This window comes from Pagrus pagrus (genome assembly GCF_965226575.1).
Source record: "Pagrus pagrus genome assembly, chromosome: 16".
Lineage (NCBI taxonomy): Eukaryota > Metazoa > Chordata > Actinopteri > Spariformes > Sparidae > Pagrus > Pagrus pagrus.
In genome coordinates, this window is record NC_140200.1 from 28828309 (window position 1) to 28847180 (window position 18872).

Below are 18872 nucleotides of genomic sequence, written 5' to 3' on the forward strand. Positions count from 1 at the left end.
ACTACAGTCCATTACAGTCGCTGAGTGAATGTATCCAACAAGTCACTCACTGGATGGGCCAGAACTTTCTTCAGCTCAATGCTGAAAAGACAGAAGTCACTGTTTTTGGTCCCAAAACTGCAAGGCTTGAGGTCAGTGGCCAACTTCACTCAATTACACTAAAAGCCACTGACCAAGCCAGAAATCTGGGTGTAGTTATGGACTCAGACCTGAATTTTAACAGCCACATAAAGACTATCACTAAATCAGCCTATTATCATCTCAAAAACATTGCACGAATTAAAGGACTTCTGTCTAAACAAGACATGGAAAAACTAGTTCATGCATTTATTCTTAGTAGGTTAGATTATTGTAATGGTGTCTTTACAGGTCTCAGTAAACAATCAATCAAGCAGCTGCAGCTCATCCAGAATGCTGCTGCCAGAGTCCTGACCAACAGCAGGAAAATGGACCATATCACACCTGTCCTTAAATCCCTGCACTGGCTCCCTGTGAGCCAAAGGATAGAGTTTAAAATCCTGTTATTGGTCTACAAATCACTAAATGGCCTAAATACATGTCAGAGCTGCTGGTGGGATATGAACCATCCAGAGCCCTCAGGTCATCAGGGACAGGTCTACTCAGTGTCCCCAGGGTCAGAACCAAGCAGGGTGAAGCTGCATTTAGTTTCCATGGTCCTCACCTGTGGAACAAACTCCCTGAACGCGTGAGGTGTGCACAAACTGTCAGCTCATTTAAATCAGGGCTGAAGACATTACTGTTTACTGCAGCTTTCGTATAGTGTAAGACCTTTCTGTTTGCCACTGCCTTTCAGTGAATTTTTTCCTCACTCGAATTGAGGGTTGAAGGACAGAGGGTGTCGTCTCTGTACAGATTGTAAAGCCCTCTGAGGCAAACTGTGATTTGTGAATTTGGGCTATACAAATACAATTTGATTTGATTTGATTTTGATTTCACCGAAGCAATTTTAAGGCTTTGAACTGCACTGTAACTTTTATTTTCTCTGTGACTTTTGTTTTCTATTATTGTGCGTAGGAAATCTATTCTATTTTAGCCTACTTTCCTATTTCTTAACTTGTTTTAATGTTTTGTTTTAATGTCTATTTCTTAACTTGTTTTAATGTTATGTTTTAATGTATTTTAAATGCTTTTATGCGCCTGTAAAGCACTTTGAGTTGCCTTGTGTCTGAATTGTGCTATACAAATAAACTTGCCTTGCCTTGCCTTGCCTTAACAGCCTTCTTCTGGGAGTTATCTTTGATCAAGATATGTCCTTCAACTCCCACATAAAACAAATTTCAAGGTCTGCATTTTTTCATCTACGTAACATTGCAAAAATCAGGCCCATCCTGTCTCAAAAAGACGCAGAAAAGCTAGTCCATGCATTTGTTACTTCCAGGCTGGACTATTGTAATTCTCTATTATCAGGCTGCCCTAACAAGTCTCTAAAGAGTCTCCAGCTGGTCCAGAATGCTGCAGCACGTGTACTGACAGGAACTAAGAAAAGAGATCATATTACTCCTGTATTGGCCTCTCTGCACTGGCTCCCTGTAAAATCAAGAATAGAGTTTAAAATCCTTCTTCTCACTTACAAAGCTGTTAATGGTCAGGCACCATCATATCTCCAGGAGCTCATACTACCCTATCACCCAACTAGAGCATTACGCTCCCAGAACGCAGGATTACTTGTAGTTCCTAAAGTCTCCAAAAGTAGAATGGGAGCCAGAGCCTTCAGTTATCAAGCTCCTCTTCTGTGGAACCATCTTCCTGTTTCGGTCCGGGAGGCGGACACCCTCTCTACCTTTAAGAGTAGACTTAAGACCTTCCTCTTCGATAGAGCTTATAGTTAGGGCTGGCCCAGGCCTGTTCTGGACCAGCTCTTAGTTATGCTGCTATAGGCCTAGTCTGGGGGACAAATGACACACTGAGCTTCTCTCTCCTCCCCTCTCCTCTCCTCTCCTCTCCTCTCCATCTGTATACATTATGCCTGTATACATGCCCCATCTCTGCATGTCACTGACTTACTTCTTCCCCGGAGTCCTTGTGCTTTCTAGTCCTACAGGCTCCCATGGATCCTGGCCGCGCCCGGGTCGTGGATCGTAGATGCGCCCACTGCTATGGCCCTGCCTGATTGTGGATGTGCCTACTGCTATGGCCCTGCCTGATCGTGGATGCGCCTACTGCCACGACCCTGCCTGACACCCACCACTACTGTCGCTAATATTAGTCATATCTCTGTTACATACGTTCCACTACTATTATTGTAATGCATTACTACATACCATCCTTACCATTAACCACTACTACTGTTATCACTAGTAATCACATTTCCATGTGCATTTCATTATTATTGCTGTAATACCTCTTTATGTACTTTCATTCCTGTCAACCATCGCTTATAATTGTATACATTATGATCTCGTTGATCTGCTCTGTACATGCGACATCTATTGCACGTCTGTCCGTCCTGGGAGAGGGATCCCTCCTCTGTGGCTCTTCCTGAGGTTTCTTCCGCATTTTTTTTTCCCTGTTAAAAGGGCTTTTTTTGGGGCAAGTTTTTCCTTGCCAGAGGGTGTCGTCTCTGTACAGATTGTAAAGCCCTCTGAGGCAAACTGTGATTTGTGAATTTGGGCTATACAAATAAAATTTGATTTTTGATTTTTTTCTTAGCGACCAAATGCTCAGTGATCACTGATCACTGCGTCAGGGAAATTTATATCCTCCACTTTTCGAAATAATAGAACAATGCTCAATGTTGAAATGCGCTCATAGCTGCGGACCACTGGCGCAAGAAACATAGGCTAAGAGTAGAGGAAAAACACCTTTTTATTGAATTACACGTTTAAGTTTTCCACACACATATGAGTTTATAGTACTACACATAAAAAAACAACAACCCTGTGGCATTTCACAGATATCAAGGAAACAGATGTAATTGAACTCAGCTGAACCTCATCCAGAGAGGCTTCACCTGCTACTCTATATAAAGGCGTTGCCAAAGTCCGCACGTGTGAGAAACCATGACTGCAATACAGCACATTCTCACTGCGAACCAACAGCGTCGCCGTGCGCGAAGCCAGACAATTTACATAAATGCATACGTGCATCAGCACTTCTCCCCACTGGACGTGCTGTCAGACCGGGCTGTCCAGGCAAAGTACCGGCTGCCCCATGCGGAGATCCAACGGCTGATCACTCTGGTGTCTCCACACATCCAGAGAGCAACCCGCTGCAATTTTGCCCTCAGCCCGGAGGCGCAGCTCCTGGCTGCGCTGCGTTTTTACGCAGTGGGGAGCTTCCTGGAGGGGGTGGGACAGCACCGGCCTCAGCAAGGCAATGGTGTCACGGAGTGTGGCAGCTGTGACACCGATTCTCCTGCGCCATGCCCGCACCCACACCCCCATGCGCTGATAAAGACGTGGGTGATCGATTTGCCTGGCATCAATTGATTCAGTTTCAGCAGCACCGCGGTGGACAGCTCCCACTAAGAGCTTCTTAAGAAGCTTCTTTGGCTTGATCTTAAGGGTTCTCCTAAGAAGGCAGTTAAGAACGCATCTGGGAAACACCCGTATCTTAGTGCTCCTTCTTAGCCGAACCCTTCTTAAGAGCCTTCTTAAGTCCTTAAGAACGATCGAATCTGGGAAACGCGGCCATTGTCAGTAAAGCTACCAATGCAGTGGGAGCCCAAATTGTCCCCAATAATACATAGGACTGTTGCCGGCACCACCTGGCCAGATGAAGTGACCAGTCCATTTCTCGCAAGTTCTCTAATATCTGACAGCATTGTGAACAACTTGTCATGTGCAAAGTACTTAAAGACTCTCTCAGGGCACAGAAGCAAAAGCTGCATGTTGTCAACACTCAAACGTTAGAATGGCTCAAAGTTGGCAAAGGTAACGAAAACACCTACTATTTTGTGCTTTTTCTTTGATGATCCAAGAGGGTTCACTACTTCAAATGCATCCTGGTACAAGATAAGCTTTAAACTTATTGGACCCTTGGACTTGAAAACGGACTCATCACAAACATCAGTGAACACATTAGCAGATGCAGCATTTCTTTGTGACTTCTGACACTCTTGCCACACAACAGGGTATTTTAGCATGGCTTTAAAAGTATCTTGAAGGGCTATATACTGTGCGTAGCACTCCCTCCTATTTTCATCTGTACCAAGATAGATAGCCTGTGGGTGCACATGTGGAAAGTTTTTTTTTGAAGAACTGCTTTCTTCTGCACTCAGTGTAAAGCTGAGAGCTGCATGCAAATCATGCATATCTGCCCCTCCCAAACAAATCAAACTGTCACTGTCAATATCAGTATCAGACAGTTTGTTTTAGCTGCCAGTACCTCCTTGAATTCCTTCATAGTGAGCTGATGACAATTGTCATTCAAACTGTTTCTTCAACAATCATCTGCACAGTTGATGATGGAACAAGGTACTTAGCCTGCAGCTGCATGTAAAACATGCATAGATTGTTTAGATACAGGGCTCTCATTTCAGTGTCATTTGGCATGTTGTCAGATCTACTTGCTCCATGAACGACATCTATATCACTTTCAACCTTAGCAGATTCCTGAGACTCTCTGTGTATTAGCTGGTGGTCCTAGATCAGATGTTCTATACTACTGGGGGTGCCAGCTAATACAAACAGAGTCCTGAGAAGGACTAGCCAGCTAGCATCGCTAGTAGGCTAGTAATCAAACCTTACTTGAGTTTATTAGCTAACGGTAGCTACATGAGCTAACTACATTGAATTTGTTTTGACTGACTCTAACATAACTTTGATAACGTTTTAATATGAAACTTACCTTGTACAAAATGCCCTTGCGATTAATTGCAGCTATCCATAGCCGTCTTCTGTCCTTCTCAAAGGGAATTCTGTAAAAGGCTAGATCAGGTTTGCAGCCTTGTCTGTTGGTACACTGCACGGCACAGCAGGAAATACCCATTTTAACAACATAAAATTAAGTTAAAACCGATAGAAAACCACAAAATGTCAGGAACAATGACGAGCCTCCTTGTCTTTCTATTGAGTCCAGTGTTCTTTTGCCGTCCGTATCTCGCGCGAGTGAGAGGGTATGCAATGGGATGCAACAACAAAGGAATCTTGAATCTTGTCTGCTGTGATGGCCTCTTTTGCCTTGCCTGATTAAAGGGTGCCCCCTTCTTGTCTCATTCATCATGTCTCCTGCGTTTCACAATTATGTTTGTTGTGGGCAGTTGTGATATCTCATTGTCCTCTGTCTGTTTGAAATGCTCAATCGAATTGAATGAAAGTTCAATCAATATTTGTCAGGGGTGGGGGACTCCGCTCGCATGACTTGACTTAAGTCGCAAAAAAAACACGGTGATAAAAGACTCGCCTTGACTTTGACTTAGTGTTTATGACTTGAGACTTAACTTTGACTTGAGGCAGATGACTTGAAAGAATTGTAAGTTTGTATTAAGCTGAATAGCCTTTTTGCATTTTTCTTGATATTGTGCATGAACAGTTGAAACATGACTGGGTGACTTTTAGTGCAGTGTGTGCAACCCAGGCTTAAAAGACATTATCTAGCAGGACCGAGAAAACAATGCAGGACAGGACTGAGCTGAAAGCATGTTTAAAGGATTCTCTCGTAACTGCGCTGATTTTCTCTTGAGTCTTACCCGCAGATTCCACTGGATACGGTACGGCTGCTTTACGGCTGCGTTACGGCTCCGGTACGATTTTGCTCCGTCGTCCTCGTCCGGCAACCCTCACCAGCTGCGTTTTGAGTCCGCCACGGCACAGCTCTGCCGATCAGCTGGAGTTACCAAACCGAGGAATTCCCGCGATAATTACATGATCACACATGACCGCAGTTATGTGTATGTGTTATAAACACAACAACACGAAGTGTTCCCGACCGACAGATTAGAAGAAGAGCTCGTATTTGTCTCTTTCTTGAGGTTTTTGTGTTTGTATCAACACGGAGTATTTTATTTTGAAAATCAACCGGATGTCTTGTTGTTGTTTCGTCTCTGACTTCCTGTCTGCTCTGTGCTAAATTTGGCTGAATTGCTGCGTTGTGTTGTGGCGTCTGCCAGAATAGAAGTCCTGCGTATCTGATCTGCAGGGCTGCGGACTGCCGGAGCTGGGACGCAGCAGACACGCAGCGCAGCGGACCTGGTGGAATTTAACACAAAGACTAGAGTGCTACGGATCAGCTCCGCCGCTGTGGTGGAGCCGTAACGCAGCCGTACCATATCCAGTGGAATCTGCGGGTTATATTGCAAGACCGTTTCTGATTCCGACCAAACAGCTTATGCATTGACAGCTTTTCAAGACAAACTTCATCTTTCTGTCTGTGGTCCCTTACTAGTTCAAAGTCAATGTAACTCAACCACAGCAGAATGGTCTCTCCCTCTCTCTAATCAACTGTGTGACAAATGAAATCCTGTGAAATCAGATAAACAAGATGGTATTTTTCCTTGATGACGATTCAAATTTTAGTGTTCTAAATGAATGGATGTATTAGTAAACACAATCCACAGCAGAAAACAGCAATCACATAGTATGCTATGTTTCATTTTTGTGCAATTTCCTGTACAGTAGGCCACAATAAATACAAAGTGGGAAACTGTTGCGGGCATAATAATCTTTAGAATAATCTTTAAAACTAAAATTAGAGATGCTTAGAGATGAAATAGCATACAAATATTACAGTATATGCTATCATATGTCTGTTTTTATGTAATAAGTGATTTTAAATTGTCAGTAGTGTAACCTAATATAACCAGAGCAATAACTAGAGACAAGACAACAAAAAGAGACATTTCTAAAGTATTAACAACTACCAAACATTTACAGTATCTATACCAACTGGTCCAGTTATCATGTTTCTCATTTGGTCGCTAAGAAGGCTGTTAAGGCAAGGCAAGGCAAGTTTATTTGTATAGCACAATTCAGACACAAGGCAACTCAAAGTGCTTTACAGGCGCATAAAAGCATTTAAAATACATTAAAACAAAACATTAAAACAAGTTAAGAAATAGACATTAAAACAAAACATTAAAACAATCTATTTAATTTTATCATAATACTATGTTGTTAAATATTTTTTCCCCAAACTAATATAAAAGTAGTACTGATTTTTTAATCACAACATGAATTTTGCACTCAAGACTATTGATAACTGATACTGATATTGATAAGCAGTATAAAGAGTGGCATTGGTATTAATAAGATCTTAACCATACCCATCCCTAGTTGTAGAGACTAACAGATGCAGTTCTCATGACATGGCTTGCCTTTTCTCTCTCATTTAAGGTGCTCCTTTCATTGTGACTGGCCTTGTGACTTGTCTTGCTTGACGTTTTGCAATAGAGATGCACGAGGCCTGTGCAAAATCGATCACTGGCCAGGGTTTCCCCCAGTGTATTATAAGCCTGGCGGGTCGCCAGGTCTTCCTTGCCCCCCCGCCAGGCTAAGCATCGTTTATTTATTTTTTTAAATCAGTTTTTGCGCTCCATCAACACGTGATCAAGTGTCTTTTTCATCACCCAACAATGTCACAACTTCGTCGCGCTAGCAGGACCTGTCACAGACATCATGCTCATCAGACCGCTGCTTCACCAGCTGACCGAGAGGAACGCACCAGGTCGACGTCGACCTCATAGCCGTTAACGTGAGCTGAGCCGCGACTCTAGAGGCTCAGCCAGCTGCTGCAGCGGCTAGTAGCTGCTAGCTGTTAGCACGTCATCCCCTGCAGCGTCAGAGCTCCGGACTTCTGTGAGCCGAGGTGCTTTTACCAGATGTGAAAATGACCCAGCGTTTCATTTTTCAGCTCGTACGGTTCGCGTTTACACACGTTTGTTTTCTCTGGTCCAAACAGTAGATTACAGAGTATCTTTGGTAGATCCGTGATTGTCACGTTTCCATGACGACTGACCAGAAAAAGATGCGTGGTCATGTTTACGTGACTCCAGATTGTAAAAATCTCTGAGGAAAAAATTAAAATCTCTGGAGACACCAGGCAGTTGTTTTTTAGTTTTTAGTGCAGACAGTTGATATTATTTATCTAAATAGTATTTGTATTATTTATTTATTTTTGTGGTTGTTTGAACAGCATTTCAAGAGTGCAATCTGTAAGACCTGGTGTTACATAAATGTCTTATAATAACACATGATAATGATCATATTTTCAATTTTTTTTTCAATATTGTCAACTTTTAACATTGATCTTAAATCCTTATGGAAGTTCTACTACTCCATTAATGAATCTGTTACCTATAGGGCCCTGCCATCAGTCAATGGTCAGGCTCAGCCCCTGACACAAAAAAACACGCTTGGGCACCGGTGGGCCGCTGGTGGGCCACCCTACCACCGGGCTTAACAAGTTTTCTAGGGGAAACCCTGCCGGTGATTGCCATACAATGGCATGACCATTAGATTAGTGTCCGACCTGATCCTCATGAACATCATGCACACGTGGGCAACGATAACCTCACGAGATCAAGGCAGCTGCAGTTTTTAGAGCCAAGCACCGCAATTGCTCTCCACCAACTGCAAGACCCAGGGCATGATAGGAAACGCCTGGCTGTCGCCGGATCAAAGAGCTGATTGGCTGTTAGGAGTTTCTACAAAACATGCTGTTTGTTGTCAAAACTAATTTTCTGTGCAATTGTAATATTAACGCTAGATTGTAGGCAGTTGGCCTTCTGTTGTGCATCTGTTAAGAAACGTCTTGTGTGGTTGATAATAATAACAATAATAAAGGTTATTTATATAGGTCTTATCAAAATGAGCAATTACAAGGTGCTTTCATGGATAACTGGCCCTCTTTCTGGGGTCACCCCCACCTGCTGAGAGCAGACGGCCTTCATCCTACTGGAGTCGGCGCTGCCGTTTTATCAAGCAATATAGACAGGTGTTTGAAGCAGGTTTGACACCAGGGATATAGCATTCGGCAGGTCGCAGGTGACTAGAGGGCCTGCTAGCGATACAGTTAGGGCTGGTGTGGAGTCAACTAGCCTAGTTGATATGGCTAGTCAGGGATATAGTGCAAAATACCAGACTGATAGCTTAGTTTACAACATTGAGACTGTCACCTTCCCCTCGTCACTCTCTCATTGAATCATCCTCTAAATGTGTAAATCACAATAATCTAATTTTGATCTCCACCTCTGACAGTGGGGAAATGTCTCAGCAAGCGCCTTACACAGTCTTCCATAATAAAATACCAAAGCTAATCACTACAACATCCCGTCATCCCTACCTGCATAGACAACCAAAACATATTACTAAAATGTGCCTTGTTCCAATTAATAAATTATCAACTCGTGAGCTCCACTGAACGACCTGTCACTGGAAACTGCCGCTCCAATGAGCTTAAAACCCTCAAATATGGCTTCATTAATATTAGATCACTGTCCACCAAAGCCTTACTGATTAATGATTTGGTTACTGAGCATAAGCTGGACATGATTGGCTTATGTGAAACATGGCTGAAACCTAATACTTTTCTGCAATTAAATGAAGCCTCCCCTTCTGTCTATAACTACGCCCATGTTGCTTAGGCCTCTAAACAGGGTGGAGGCGTTGCTTTAATCTACAAATCTATTTTCAGTTTAACATTAAGGGCATTTGTATATGTGTATATGTTCACAGTATGCTGAGGACAGTCGAGCTCTGTTCCATAAAAATATCTAATCATGTTGCTTATCTGTTTACGTTTGGAGCCATCACATCAAGTGTTGGAACTTTACTCCTTGTTTTGCATTATCTCTAAATTGTTTGAATAAAGTCTTGAAAATGATAAATGCCGCTACTCCTACTCTCCAACATCCGCTCCCTCGACAACAAGCTGGATGAGCTACATCTGTTGAGAGAAACCCATAGAGAGTGGAAAGACTGCTGTGCATTTGCTTTCACGGAAACATGGCTCCAGAATATCCCAAATGCGGCCATGCAGCTGGAGGGGATGACAGCTTTCTGGGCTGACAGAAATGCAGCTACCTCAGGTAAAAGTCAAGGAGGGGGTCTGTGCATCCATATCAACAAAGACTGGTGTGTAAACGCCACGTTAGCCACAAAACACTGCTCTCAGCTGGCAGAGTTCCTCATCGTGAAATGCCAGCCATACTATCTGCTGAGGGATTTCACCATAGTGAATGTAGCCGTTGTTTACATAGCTCCTAGCACAAATGCTAGGAGAGAGGAGAGCACATGCTGGACCTGGTGTATACAAACTCCCCAGATGCATACAAGGCAATGCCCCGACCCCACCTCAGCCGTTCTGATCATCTATCTGTTATGCTGGTGCCTGCTTACAAACCACTACTGAAGCACAGCAGGCCAGTGAAAAAGCAAATCAGGACCTGGCCTGAGAGGGCAGACTCAGCACTTCAGGACTGTTTCATACACACCGACTGGGAGGTTTTTAAGACAGCAGCCTCCCAGGGAGATCAAATAGACATTGAAGAGTATGCTGAGGCAGTAACCAGCTACATTGCAAAGTGCACAGAGGATGTCACTGTAATTAAGACCTTCACAGCCTTCAGGGCGGGGGATATGACTGCTCTCTGCTCAGCCAGGTCTGCGCTCTCAAAGGGAATCAAGGCTGCGAAAGGCACCTATGCAGAGAAAATCCAGGGACGCCTCTGCGACACAGGAAACACCAGGCAGGTGTGGCAGGGAGTCCAAGCGCTGACGGATTACAAGTCCAGGCAGGGGGTCAACGACGATGATGCTTCGCTTCCAGACAGGCTCAACAACTTCTTTGCACGCTTTGAAGCACCAAACCCGACAACCAGAGGGTGGGCTGGTCCTTCTCTACCATCGATCGGGCCAGCCCTCACCATCAACACAGCAGATACACGCAGGGCCCTAACCAGGGTCAACCTACAGAAAGCGGGAGGCCCAGATATCATCCCGGACGTGTGCTCAGAACCTGCGCTGGTGAGCTAGCAGATGTCCTGACTGACATCTTCAACATCTCCCTCAGTACGGCCATCGACCCCAGATGCTTCAAAACATCCACTATAATACCAGTAGCAAAGAAATCAGTTGTATACTGTCTGAACGACTACCGCCCCATCACACTAACATAAATTGTGATGAAGTGTTTTGAGCGGCTTGTCAAACCACACATCAGAGCCAGCCTCCCTGCATCACATGACCCACACCAGTTTGCTTATCGTCCCAACCGTTCCACAGAGGATGAAATATCCACCACTTTGCACTCAGTCATCACCACTCTGGACCAGAGAGACAACTACGTCAGAATCCTGTACATTGATTTCAGCTCAGCATTCAATACCATCATCCCCAGAGACTAATGGAGAAACTCCTCCTACTCTGCCTGAACACCACCACACGTCTCTGGATCCAGGACTTTCTGACAGAGAGACCTCAGTCTGTCTGTGTCGGAAATAACACCTCCAACTCCATCATGCTGAGCACTGGATCTCCTCAAGGCTGTGTACTCAGTCCATTGTTGTTTACACTGCTAACACACAACTGTGCATCCAGACACAAGGGGAAGCAGATCATTAAATTCGTGGGAGACACCACAGTGGTGGGGCTCATTCATAGAAATGAGGAATCGGACTTCCGGTTTGGCAATGTAGGAGAGAGATGTAGGGTGAAGGGGCTCCCGATCAACTCTCTTAATAACTTTAATAATCGAAGTTTTACACGCATATCAAGCGTCGCACCGACGTAAATATAGTTGTTGAACCCTCACGACGGCGAAATGTCCAGTGATAATCCTAAATCACAGAGAAACCCAACTTCAACCAGACGAACAAATAGCATAGCCAGCAAGCTAGCAACAATGGCGGCTGAGTCTGCGGACTCCGAAAAACCTGGTGACAGCAAACACGGGGATCCGGTCTCCATGCCTCAACTGATTGCAGAACTATCTAAGCAACGGACCAACTTTAAGGAAGATGTGGCCACATTAATTCAAGAGACAATTCAGCCTCTGCAAGCTTCAGTGGATGGGCTACGTGACGAAGTTAGCTCTTTTCAGGGCCGACTCGTTGCAGCAGAAACCCTGACAGGTGATAATTTCCAACGGATTTGTGAAGCTGAAGCTACCGTCAAATCCCTTCAGGCCCAGAACGCAACCCTGCTGGATCGCCTTGAAAACTTGGAAAATAGATCCCCCAGAGCTAACCTCCGCATCCTGAACTTGCCTGAAGGAAGTGAAGATGGCCATGACCCTGCCATTTTTATTTCAGAGTTGCTGAAAGACGTCATGGGGGATAACGTGTTCCCGTCCCCCCCAGAGCTGGACCGTGCACACCGTGCAGCCGGACCTAAGCCCGTAGCAGGACGACCCCCACGGCCCTTCATCCTGTGTTTTCATCGGTACCGGGAGAAAGACGTCGCTTTGAGATGGTCCAGGCAGCACAAAGTAAAGTATAAGGGGACTACTTTGAGAATATACCCTGGCCTCAGCACCACTCTCGCTAAGAAAAGATCGGCGTTTAACGGCATCAAACGGGTTCTTTACCAGAGAGGAGTGCAGTTCCGTCTGCTGTTCCCAGCCCGACTCAGAGTCACTTATGATGGAGAAAGCCACCTCTTTGAGACACCAGAAGAGGCCCAAGCATTCTACGATCGCCGTGTTGCAAAGTAAACATCTGTCCGCAGGCTCGTCGCGACTGGAGAAGTAATGACTGTGAATCTTATGCTGTGGCAGCTATGCACTCTGTGTTCAGGGATTGACTGCTGACTTTAATAAAGAAGAAAGAAAAGGACAACAGAATAACTCAGCCTTATGGTGTTTCCGTACGTAGACTGTTTTTAGTTTCTCCAGGCTCTTGAGACTCAGTGGGTAAGAATCCATATTTGGTTTACTTTACTTTATTTCTCAATATTTACCCACACATCCACGAGTAATGTTGGATTATGTATGGTCTTGTTAAGATTACTACCATATTATTTTATTTACCTGTCTTGTTTTATTTTCTAACCACTTTATCTAAGGCCCAGATATTAATAATTTTAGGTGAAAGGACCATATGTTTAGATACTTTGTTTTAATGTGCTGCAGCCAGATAGCTGCACTGTTATGTTAACTTTAACTTGAATCTGGGCCATTGATTACATTAATTCTAAGGTTGACTGTGATGCTTCCCTGAAAAACAGCATATTTGTGTACATATGCCACTGTTTATAAACACTGTTACTGGTTCATTTATAGATTAATAGTGTAATTCCTGCATACAAGTTGATTGGGTGCCCCCCCAAGTTGGTTAATGAGAGGATGGTCTATCGGGAGACCTACAAGTTATTTAAGGAGCTGCAGTTTGCTTCAGTTGGGGAAGCGAAAGCACAGTTAGGATGGGTTCTAATGGGGTTCAGGTTCAGTGCTGCCATATTAGGTTATATGATCCATTTGTGTTTGTTTTTTTATTTTATGGTATTTGATTTGGTGGATAAGACAACATGCTTTCATGTGATGGGCTTTCAGATGAGGTCACTGGGTCATGACAGCCATAAGACTGAACAACTATGACTGACTTATCCAGCAACAATGCAAAAATTAGAGGTTCAGCAGTCCGCTTCACTAGTTGGAATGTAAAAGGCATGAGCGGGCCGGTGAAACGCGCCAACATTTTTGCCCACCTTAAAAAATTAAAAACAGAAATAGCATTTTTACAAGAAACGCATTTGGTAACATCAGACCATATGAAACTTAAAAAACCATGGGCAGGACAAATTTATCATTCACAATTCAATACCAAGGCAAGAGGAACAGCGATATTAATACACAAAAATGTGCAGTTTACTCTCAATGGGTCTCATTCATGAAACGTGAGCAGCACGGATTTGTGTGTAAACCGTGAGCAGCGCAAATTTACGTGCGATTTCCGCATTCATCAATCTTTTAGTAGTGCTGATTTTTTCGTAGCTACTCACAAAATCTACACCTGCTCCGGACTGTGTGTAGCGCTTGTGTAAATGTAGGAATAAACATAAATACTGCTTGTCACTGTTGAAAATTACAATTTTAATTCGTATTACTCTCTCTCATGTTCAAAATACGCTGATGCCTTTGAAACACGCAATATGCGACATATGACAAAATATTAACAAATGTAAAAAATGTAGCATTTTTCTACAGAAAATAAGTTGACAATTAAAGGTTCAAGATATAGATTAGATTTATTTAGAATGTGAACTACTTGTTTAAAACCACAGACAACACGTGCTTTCTACATATCAAAAAAAAATATTATATAATAATAAAATCACACAAAAATGTAAACTATTGTCACGGCCAAAATAGTGCTCACCAGGTGTTGTCAATTTGAAATCTACCACCGTATAAAAAGGACTTCGGTTTTAGACAATGGTAACAATGGCTGAACTTGCACTTTTGCACGATTTGGCACAAGGTGCTATCTGGAGAGAGAGGAACTTCAGGGACCGGGCAGATTTGTTCGCTGAGAGTGATGAGTGGTTGATTGGTCGTTTCCGTCTACCGAGACCAATTCTGTTGTATTTATGCAACATTCTGGAGCCTAATCTGACGAGGCCAACTCAAAGAAGCCACGCCATCCCCGCACATGTGCAAGTGCTCTCCGTGCTGGGATTCCTTGCCACAGGGACCTTCCAGCGGGAGATAGCAGATAGAGCTGGAATATCCCAGCCATCAATGAGCCGCATTTTGCCCACAGTACTTACCGGCATTAATAACTTAATGCCGGAGTACATTCAATTCCCCTATGGCGCACAAAGGCAACAAGTAAAGCAGGAGTTTTGCGTGCTGGCCAACATGCCCAATGTAATCGGTGCCATAGACTGCACACACGTACGCATCAAGGCTCCATCTGATGATGCATTTGCATACATAAACCGGAAAAACTTTCATTCCGTGAATGTGCAGCTGATATGTGATGCAAAGTGTGTGTTGCTCAACGTTGTGGCACGGTGGCCCGGCGGGACGCATGACAGCTTCATACTGCGCCATAGCGCAGTTGGCACCCGTTTGGAGAATGGAGCTGTGAGAGACGGCTGGCTTATCGGTAAGAATATACTCACAAATGCATGTGATTTATATGTAGAGACTTATCTTTTTATATCCATAGGGGACCGGGGTTACCCTCTTACGCGGTGGCTAATGACACCCCTGACCAACCCACAGACACCACTGGAGCTGCGATATAATGAAGCCCACGCCGTCACAAGGGCCGTTATAGAGCGCACAAACGGGGTTCTCAAGGCAAGATGGCTGTGTCTGGATCACAGAGGTGGCACCCTCCTCTATGCACCCGAAAAGGTGTGCAAAATCATAATGGCCTGCTGTGTCCTGCACAACATTTCAATTAAGAGGGGACTTCCCATACCTGATGTCCCACATCCACCTGAGCGGCTGCCTCCAGAACCAGCTCGTGAGATCAGGAATGCGGCTGCTGTTCTGGTACGCCAGCGACTTGTAGAGCGATTTTAAGGTAAATGTTGCTTGCACAAGTACTGCACAAGCTACCATTAACATTAAAAAAGCTACTCTGAACATTTTATATTGTTGCAAAAACGTATATATTTTATCTATCCAACATCCCGCTTATTTTAGTTCGTCAATTCATTTTAATACTGCCTTTGTTATAGCATTGCGTTATTTTCCACAGCTCCAAATGTTTTTACCCAGAATAACCAAACATCACACAGGGGGGACACTGAAAAAAAGTAAACTTTATTTTTTGGGGGGCAAAAGTGCCTGGCAGATTGCCTTAAGGCTGGTGTTGATGTCTTGCAGGGTAGTGTTTATTTCTTCAATTGCCCTAACAATTGCCACTTGATTCCTCAGAACCTCCTCGGTTAGGACCGGGTCACCTCTCCAGCCTCGGCGTCTGGGTGAAGGAGCAGGAGGAGCAGGAGCAGGAGGAGCAGCAGGTGGAGGACTGGCGCCGCGGGAAGAGCACTCGCCGGCTGAAACAATTAAAAAAAACATCAATAAATATGCTTGGAAAACATTTACATTGGCTACAGTCAAGAGTGGATTTATTTGAACTTGTAAAAACAGAACTTGTGTTAAACAATTAAGTGGGCCTACTTTGAACACCACAAACCTAAATTTATTAATTGTTTATTAAATGTGAATGACCTAAATGCTGTAGGTTGTCATCGAATAAAAGACACGCACATCTCATAAGAAAGGGCAGGCTTAGTCAAATGTATTGTCATGAAAAAAGGATGAAGGACTCGCAACACTGACTTCTTGCAAAAATAAATAATTTATTATACCGTGTTGTATTTCGAGCTGTGTGCTTTTCGTCAGACTTAAATGTTGTCTTTATTTGTTAAGTGTTAAGTAGCTATACATTCCGACAGACATCACTGATTTATTTAAAGTTTATCATTAGCACAAAATAGAATTTCTGGTTGCCTATTCATTCAATTTAGGGAGCACCTGACAAAGCACTGAGCTATAGATGGTTTTCAGAATGTATTGTGAACGAATGACACGTGTGACCTTACCTTCTGAATTTGATGGCGACTGGCTCAGCTCCAAAGGAGGCATGTCACTATCTCCTTAAGGGATTATTCCTGATAATGCAGTCTCCCCAATGATGCCTGCAATACGTTGGTCTGTTTGGCTCAGTGTTGGCTGGGACGGTCCTCCTCCCGTGGCCGAAGTGCTTGTTTTATTTATTTTGATTCGTTTTTTGGCATCTAATTTGATGTCAAACCACTTTCTTTTGACCTCCTGGAGGGTCCTCCCAACAGAGGAGACAGAGTTGACAGCATCAACTACCTCCTTCCAAGCCTTTGTTTTTCCTGTCCCTTTGACACCAGAGCTGACTGAGGAAAATAAAATGTGTTTTCTGACCTCCACTTCTCCCAGAATGACCTCGATCTCCTCCTCAGAGAAGTTTTTTTTCCTCTCTCTGTCTTTCTTTCCTTGCGCCATGGTCGCAGGCCGAGCGGATGCACCTATGCCCTTATATGGTGGTCATTTGCTATTCATGGGCAGAGATCTATGCTAATTGATAATCACCAGGGGCGCGCTGTCAATTTACGATGGGTTGGCATTCATCATCTTACACACGTTTTTACAATCAAATCTGAGTTTCCCGCGCCGTTCATGAATCCGGAGTAGAGTTTTAGTAGCGTGAGCTTTTATGTGCAACTCTACTCACAGATTTACTCACGTTTCATGAATGAGACCCAATGAGTCCATATCAGACCCACAGGGCCGATTTGTCATAGTGACTGGCTCCCTCTTTAATATTCAAGTTACACTTGCTTGTATATATGCTCCTAATTGGGATGATGATGCATGTATCCAGGCTGATCTCTGTTTTACCCAACATGAACTCTCACCGTTTGATCTTTGGCGGTGACATAAACTGTGTTATGGATCCGACCTTGGACCGATCTAGCTCCAAGTCAGTGTCTCCATCCAAGATGGCTCATGCCATGTCTACATTTATGAATGAGGCAGGCTGTATAGACCCTTGGCGTTTTCTTTTCCCACATAATAAAGAGTTCTCATTCTTTTCACATGTACATCAATCATATTCAAGAATCGATTATTTTTTCATAGATAAAACCCTGCTTCCTTTCGTTAAAAAAAGTGAATATTCTGCCATTGTGGAGTCAGACCACTCGCCAGTATTGCTGGATTTAGGCTTTCCTCTTAATCAAGCTCAGCGCCCCAATTGGAGATTGGACTCAACTTTACTGGCAGATGAAATTTTTTTAGAAATAATATCGACAGCTATAGATAATTTCTTACAGGCAAATAAATCAGACTCAGTATCACTGTCTATCTTGTGGGAGACACTGAAAGTGGTAATTAGGGGCGAAATAATATCTTACACAGCAACACGCAATAAAGCCAGGAAATCAAGGCAGGAACAACTCATAAAATCAATGCTTGACTTAGACCGTACACACTCCACATCAGCCTCCCCTGAACTGTATAAAGAAAGACTAGACTTACAAATGCAATATAACCTAATATCAACACAGGAAACAGAACAATATCTGCTCAGGTCTCGAGGTTTTATATACGAGCATGGTGAAAAGGCAGGCCGTCTTTTGGCCCACCAACTTAAATGTAGATCAGCGGCTCAGCTCATTCCACAGATCCAGGAGTCTTCTGGTGAGTTAACAGTTGATCCTGTTGAAATAAATGATATTTTTAAGGTATTCTATTATAAACTATTTTTTAGATAACTTAGATGCCCCTTCTATAAACCCTGATAAGAGGACAGATTTGGATAAGCCCATCACACTTAACGAAGTCATCAGCTCTATTTCAGCAATGCAAAGACGGCTACCCAGTCGAATTTTACAAAAAAATTTCATCCAAATTAGCCCCTCTGCTACTTGATATGTTTAATCATTCGCTGGATCAGGGAGCCTTGCCACAGACCCTCACAGAAGCTAATCTAACACTCTTGTTAAAACCTGGCAAAAATGCAGCTGATTGTGGCTCCTATAGGCCCATATCTCTTCTGAATGGAGATGTTAAGATACTAGCCAAGCTTCTTGCTATTAGGCTGGATACCGCTATGGTGGACATAATATCGCCAGATCAGACAGGCTTTATCAGGGGGCGCCATTCTTTCTCTAATATACGCAAGCTCCTCAGTGTTGTTCACTCTTCCGCATCCCTGGAGATTCCCGAGGTGGTGGTCTCCTTGGATGCGGAAAAAGCATTTGATCGGGTGGAGTGGCCCTATTTATTTGCAGTATTGGGAAAATTTGGATTTGGGGCCAAACATATCTTGGATACGGCTTTTATATGCATCACCTAAAGCATGCGTGATTACTAATAAATTCTGTTCCAAGTCCTTCTCACTGTCCAGGGGTACCCGGCAAGGTTGTCCTCTTAGTCCACTTCTCTTTGCTTTGGCTATCGAACCTCTCTCCATTATGCTGAAA

The 18872-nt window shown here is 43.7% G+C and overlaps 1 long non-coding RNA gene across 1 annotated transcript; it reads left to right on the forward strand.

Annotated features, from left to right (window-relative positions):
• Positions 1-15235: 15235 nt before the first annotated feature.
• On the forward strand, positions 15236-15956 carry LOC311271540. The gene is made up of 2 exons (XR_014624435.1): positions 15236-15430; positions 15787-15956. It is a non-coding gene; the product is annotated as an uncharacterized lncRNA (long non-coding RNA).
• Positions 15957-18872: the final 2916 nt, after the last annotated feature.